The sequence below is a fragment of the Durio zibethinus genome, chromosome 17 (genome assembly GCF_047325235.1).
Source record: "Durio zibethinus cultivar Kanyao isolate XHJ-2024 chromosome 17, ASM4732523v1, whole genome shotgun sequence".
Classification (NCBI taxonomy): Eukaryota; Viridiplantae; Streptophyta; class Magnoliopsida; order Malvales; family Malvaceae; genus Durio; species Durio zibethinus.
In genome coordinates this window covers 9,060,328-9,067,662 of record NC_143178.1, presented here as the reverse complement: position 1 = coordinate 9,067,662, position 7,335 = coordinate 9,060,328, and positions in this window count along the sequence as shown.

The following is a 7,335-nucleotide window of genomic DNA, read 5'->3' as shown; positions in this document are numbered from 1 at the left end:
TTTCTAGATGCATGTGTCACGGACCTAACGAAGAGTCATGAATCTCACATCGAACATAATAAGAGGGTCACTGGGGTATATAAGGGTTCACATCACCTTCGCCTTGTGAGGCGTCTTTTGTAGGACAAAACCATGAGGTCAGGGGGGCCAGAGCGGACAATACCTCACAAGGGTGTGAACCGTGACGGTCAGGCTGATCCGGGACGTCAGAAGGCTGAATGCCCGGGTCCCGGAGCCGGGCAGGTTTGGAGCTTAAGTCTCCACCCGTGACAAGTGGTATCAGAGCCAGTCCTAAACCGTTCGATCCACGTCAAGCACCTCGAGGGAGGTAGGCAGGGTGGCTAGCCTCCGTGATGAGGGAGTCACGAGGTTGGGTGGGGGAGAATGTCACGGACCTAAGAAAGAGTCATGAATCCCACATCGAACATAATAAGAGGGTTACTTGGGTATATAAGGGTTCACACCACCTCTGCCTTGTGACGCGTCTTTTGTAGGATAAAATTGTGAGGTCAGGGGGGTCAGAGCGGACAATACCTCACAAGGATGTGAGCCGTGACGGTCAGGCTGATTCGAGATGCCGAAAGGGTGAATGCTCGGGTCCCGGGGCCGTGCGGATTCGGAGCTTGAGTCTCGACCCATGACACATGCATTATGCTAGAAATCTTTAAGGGAGTATTTGGATCAGAAGAAAGTAAAATTTTTTATTGAAATCTTACTTTTTAGAATTTAATTTTTCAATTCAGTTCATCAAATGTGATTTTAGATGTTTTTTTTTAAATTTTTAATAGTGTCAGAAAAAAATACGGGCAAGTTAAAAACTCTTATTTTCCTGAATTTTTTTTTAGATTTCAAAAGAAAAGTAAAATTTTATCTCATTATCGATAATTAATTACATTTTCAGATTATATTATCTTGTTTAGTCTCCTAAAATTATAGAGTAAATGTGTTTTTTGTTATATTTATATATCATAACGATTTTGAGATTGCTAGATAAATGTTAAAGAATCAAATCAAAACCAAGGGAGTCACCACTAATTTTTTTTGTTAAGTGTGATTAGTCAATTAAAAAGTTTACCTTTTTTAATAAAATCTTAAAGTTTATTAAAACTTATTAAAAAAATAAATTTTGATCTATAAAAAATAAGATTAGGTACGGGAATATGGTTATATGTGAAAAATGATTAGCACACTTATAACTTTTATTTTAAAATAGTACCAACTAATCATATGTTATTTTTTTACTTTGATAAAAATGACCATGATTTGGATATTTAAAATAATTCCCATAATTTCATTTATTATTTTTTTTTTTGTAAAATCCCTTTAAAGCATTTTATTTAGGAATAGAATGGAAATTTCTAGTGTCAAAAAACTTTACTAAATTCTTCTATATCTAGGTGAAATTTTGAAAAATATCTCTTCACTTGGATTCTCATAATAATTCTTAAAATATAGTGTAATATTCTTTTATAAAAAAAATAATTATTGAAAAGTTTTCCAATCTCTAGGTAAGGTATTGTGAATTATTTTTATTCAAAAATATTAATTTTTTTATTTTTGAAAATTAATTTTTAAAATTTTACTTCATCACTTCAATTTATTATCATTGAATACCATGAATATGATGCAATATACAACAAATGATAAACATAAAATCAGACCATGCAAACAATTAATTTAATTTTATTCTTTTCAAATCTTTTTTTTTTTTCATGTCTTTTATCAGTATTTCTTCAATAAAATATGAAAAAAAATAAAAAATTTTAATGATGAAAAATTTTCTTGATTTTCCAATGTCTAGGTAAAATTTAAGAAAATTGATCATTTGCTTAAGAGATTCACATAAATATTTTTGAAAACTAGGATAATATTCTTTTGTAAAAATTAATTATTTGAATTCCCTCCAATTCAAAATCATATTTTCATATAGAAATACTATATTATTTTTATTTCTAAAACCCTCTTTTGAAAATCATTTTTGAATCACAAAATTTTTTACATTTCATTTTTTATTCAAATCATATTTTATTTCATTATACATCCACGAGCAAATTAATTTTCAAGAATATATTTGTATATTATTTATTACCAGTTATTATTATTATTTTTTTCACAAGTCCTAAAATAGTATTAACAACCATACAAAAAATTAAGGACTCATGAAAATAAATAAACAAAGGAGAAAAAAAATTTACCCTAAATAAAGCTTTTGGATTAGAACCCAATATGATCCAAGTCATGAACTAAATTTTATGGGCTAAGCTTTGTGGATCAGCTACCAATTGGTGAGCCTAAAGTAGATTTGGATTGGGTTAGTGAGCCAGGTCGAGCCACCAATTAGTGGATCGGGTCAAGTCTAGCTTCCTTTTCCTTTTTTTTTTTCTTCTTCCCAAATCTTTCCATTTTGAACCTACCTTTTTTTTCTCACTTTCCCCTTCTTTTCCCTTTTTTTTCTTAGCTGAATCATTTTTCTCTCTCTTTTTTTTTTCTTTGATCAAAATGTGCCATAAGTCCTTGTATTTTTTGAATTTTGGGAATTTAGTCCTTTTAATATAATTCAAAAGAAATTAGTCATTGTACTTTTTAGATTTAATAATTTCAATCCAATTGTTAACAGTGTTAAATTTTATCCATTAAATTGGTTGATGTGGATGTTGATTTGCTTGTGTGTTAGCTGAAGCTGCTCATGTGGCATTTTGATTGGTTGGTGTTAAATTTCAGTGATGACGTGGATTAAAATATTTGCCATTTGGCTTAGATAAATCCATGTTAGCTCATTAAACATTATTTTATTTTTAGATATTATTTATGATTAATATATTCCTAATATCATTAAAAAAAAACTCTAAAATTCAAGAAAAAAATAATTAGTTACTTGAAAAATTTGCAAAATCCCTAATCTCAATAATCTCCAACCCTAATCAGAATCCCATTTGAACAAAAATCCTCAAAATTGAAACAAATTTTAACCTTAATCAAAATCAAGAAATAAAGAAATCCCGAAGACTTCTTCACGCTTTAACCCTAATAAGAATTGTTGCAAGAATAATAGATTAAACACTTTGATTTAAGCCAATGGAATAAAATATTTGTTTTAATGGGTATAAGAAGCTAAAAATATGAAAGATCAATTGGAGGTCCGGATTAGTGCTTTAGAACACAATGCAGATGAGTTTAGTCATGACATTCAAAAGATGACTGAACAATTCACCAAGTTGACGAAAATGGTTGATAAACTCAAAGAACTTAAGTTAGTGCCTTTTCAAGGGTCCTTACTAGTTTTAGCTTAAGTAAGTCCTATGAATTCATAGAGTCACGATCAACTAATTTTTACTGGCCCCAATATATTTCTTAAGCATGCTGAAACATTTAGTGGTTTGAGCAATAATGAGGGTTTGGATAAGATCATGAAAGGGATGAGTAATCTGAATACACAAATGTTTGAGTTTTAAAATCTGATTTCCAAAATAGAGTCATCAGGTTCTATACAATCTTCACAAATAATTTTCAACCCGAACCTGCATTTAAATCGTTTTCATGTTTGTTTTTTACCTCCTCTCTAAGCATTTAGGATTAGGCCCTAAAACTTTTTACAGTCTTTAAAAAGTTCACATCTGAACCAAAATCTTCAGCTTTTCATTCCCCAAATCACCTGTTTAGCCAATTTCTTAACTCTAAACCTTGGTACCATGATCGAATGCTTAGACTCCTAGCCAATCTGTTGCCCAAAAATTACCCAAGGAGAAGAAATAGTTGGATCCTATCCTTATTTTATATGGAAAACTCTTTCCCTATTTGCTTGAGAAACATCTTGTTGCCTTTATGCCTTTGAAGCCTTTAAAGCTTTCATACCCAAAATGGTTCAACCTATATGTAAAATGTGAATACTATGGTAGGAATGTTGACACTCTATTAAGAATTTTAAGGCTTTCAAACACAAGTTGCAATCATTTATAAATGCGAAATGGTTGGATCTAACAACAATAATGGGTTAAAGATCTAAGAACAACAAGAAAGGGATGGCATGATGATAAACATGGATGTGGTTTTTGTTTAAAGAGGGACTTTAAGTGATAGTTTGTTAGAAAAATGAAATGTTTTGTGAACTTCTTTAGTTTGGAAATTTATTTATTTATTTTTATATTATGTTGTCTTTTTGAACTAGGATATATGAATTATGGCTTGTCTCTAATTCTTGCCCCTATTTCAATTTCTACACCTTTCACTAAATAACTTTGTCATTCTCACATTCATTCATTCATTTATATATCCACTTAATAAAATACAATTCATGTGTGCTTTAAAGAGAAAGAGTTTTTTTTAGAATAATCTTAGCGATTTCTTTTAAGGATCAAGAGAATATTGATTTGATAAAGAGGCAGATGAAAGAGATTATCGAAGAACTTTTTGCTCAAAGAAATGATCAATTCAAAGAATTTAGCTTAAGATCCTAAAGGGAGAACTCATGGAATCTATATGCACAAAAGAGGAGGTATACTTTCCTAGAAAAAAAGATTCAAACTATTGAAAGTAAGGTTAAATCTTGTGTACAAAAAAATCCTAGCTAGCTCTGGACATGATTATTCCACTTAAGTTTAAGGTTCTAACATTTGAGAAGTATGATGGAATTGGATGTCCTGAGACATATTTGGTTCAATACTATCCAAAATGGTTAAGTATGCTCGTGATGAAAAGCTACTTATTCATATCTTTTAAGAAAGTTGCTAAATTATTACTTAGAGAGATTTATCTTGAGCATTCTTAAAGTGATATCAGCACATGTTAGAGATAGCTCCAAATCGATTGCCCTGTAAAGTATGAGAAAGAGCTCTAATGAGAGTTATAAAGAATATACCGCTAGATAAAAAAAGGTAGCACCATAATTTCAACCACTTTTAATTAATAATGTAGACACCCAATTTGGTCCAGGCCCAGATCAATTGGGCTTGGTCCAAATGGGTAGGTTCAATTTTATCTTTGTCATTTTTATTTTTATTTTTATTTTATTTTATATTTTATGTATATCCTATGTATTTTATTATTTATGTATTATTAGTAATATATATATATTTTATTATTTTTTATCTTTTATTTTATTTATTTTTGTATTTTTATTTATCTAATTATATATCTAATATTATTTTTTTAATTATTTATCCTATAATAATTTTTTATTTATCTTTTTCTAATTATCTAGTTTTTTTATTTTGATTTTTGGAGGGCTGAGATTGAAGTTGAAGAATCCCACTGGGAATGGGAATTCAATCAGAAGAGTCCAGTTGGATTCAAAGATTGAATTCCCGTCCAAGGAGGAATTGGGATTGATCAGGAACTCCTGATCAATCCCTATAAAAGGGACCCTTTGGAACAGATGAAGAACACACAGAAAACAGTAAGCAAAGCTACTGATTTGAGAGAAAAGGAGGCGTATAGGAAGCTAGGAAAAGTTTAGGAGTGTTCTGGGAGTGAGAAAAAATTTTTATAAATTTTTGGCGAAAAAATTTTTCTGGAAATTTTTGGGAAATTTCTAGAATCCGATGAAAATTTCGACGAAATTTGAATTTTTCGGCAACAATTTCGGCGAACATTGAAGTTTCCGGCGAAGAATCCCAGAAACCAGCGATCTTCCGGCTAACTTCCGACGAAATTTCCAGATTTCGGCGTCATTTTCCAGAATCTGACATCGGTGTTCTTCAGTTTTTAGAGAGAAGGGAGAGAAAAAGAGAAGAAGAGAGAGAGAGGGAGGAGCGTTCTGCCGAAAAAACGAAGGGGATTGCCTTTTATACCCTCCCAAAACGACGTCGTTTTGGCCTTAAGTAACCAGATGATCCGCGCGTTTTGCCGAACCCGACCCGACCCGAGCGTCGACCCGATTCTGACCCGCGCATGCCTGCCCCCTCCGAGCCGAGCCGAGCTGCCAAGCCGCTCCCCCCGAGCCGTTTCCCTGCCTTGAGCCGAGCCGAGCCGAGCCGCGATCCGAGCCGCTCCAGTTTTTTTTTTTTTTTCTTTGAATGTTTTTTTATTTGTTTATTTATTTATTATATTAGCTTTATTTAACATTCTTTTTATCTCAGTTTTATTTTTATTTTTGTTTTACTTTTCTTTATTTTTTATTATTTATTTATATTTTTTATTATTCTATTTTCTTCAAATAAAAATCAAATTTTCCAAAAAAAAATATTTTTAGGGAAAAGTTGAAAGTATCAATTTTCCTTTAAGATCAAAGTTTCAAAAAAAAAAAAATTTTTGGGGAAAAGTTGAAAGTATCAATTTTCCTTAAAAATCAAAATTTCAAAAAAAAAATTTTGGGGAAAAAGTTGAAAGTATCAATTTTCCTTAAAACTCAAAATTTCCAAAAATATTTTTAGGAAAAAGTTGAAAGTATCAATTTTTCTTAAAAATATAATTTCAAAAAAGGGGTTTTTTGAGGAAAAGTTGAAAGTATCAATTTTCCTTGAGAATCAAAATTTCCAAAAAATATTTTTAGGAAAAAGTTGAAAGTATCAATTTTCCTTAAGAATAAATTTCCAAAAAATATTTTTAGGGAAAAGTTGAAAGTATCAATTTTCCTTAGAAATAAATTTCCAAAAAATATTTTTGGGAAAAAGTTGAAAGTATCAATTTTCCCTACAAAAAAAAATCATTCTTTCCTTCCTTTCTATCTTAATTTTGATTTTGTTTTTTCTTTAAATAATCCGACGACGGAGCCTCTGCAAGTGAAACAGTAGTTTTTCTTGCATACTCTTGAGGTGAGGAAATTTTCTCGATTTTTTGCTAAAAGTATTAGAGTCAATTGAGAATAATTTTCAATAATTAACTACTTAGTAAAATTTTAAAGCTTTTGGATAACACAAATTTAAGCTGGTACCATCTTTTGATGGGCGTTGTAAGGGTGCTATAACCTTCCTCACACGTAACCGAACTCCCGAACCCTGTTCTGGTTTGTAAACCTGAACCTATTCTTTTAGGGACCCTTAAACTTAGGTGTTTCCTGGAAGGACAGATTCTTTAGGTGGCCAATCGCACCTAGATAAAAAAGATTGGTGGCGACTCCCTAAAAGTCAATGTCTAGCGATAGATCCCCGGATCTAGACGTTATGACAGCTTGGCGATTCCACTGGGGACCTTGAGAGTCAGGCCAGCAAATAATTTGTGTTATCCAAAAGCCAAATGAAATTGAACCTTGTTGTATATATGTGTTGTTATTCATTCATGTTTTAGTTACCTTGTTAATTATGTCATTCATATGCATGTGCATAACATGAGCTCTACACCCGACCTCCGTCCCTCTAGGAGGGAGTAAAGTACCTATTGCTTTCGTGAGGTCTAATGCCT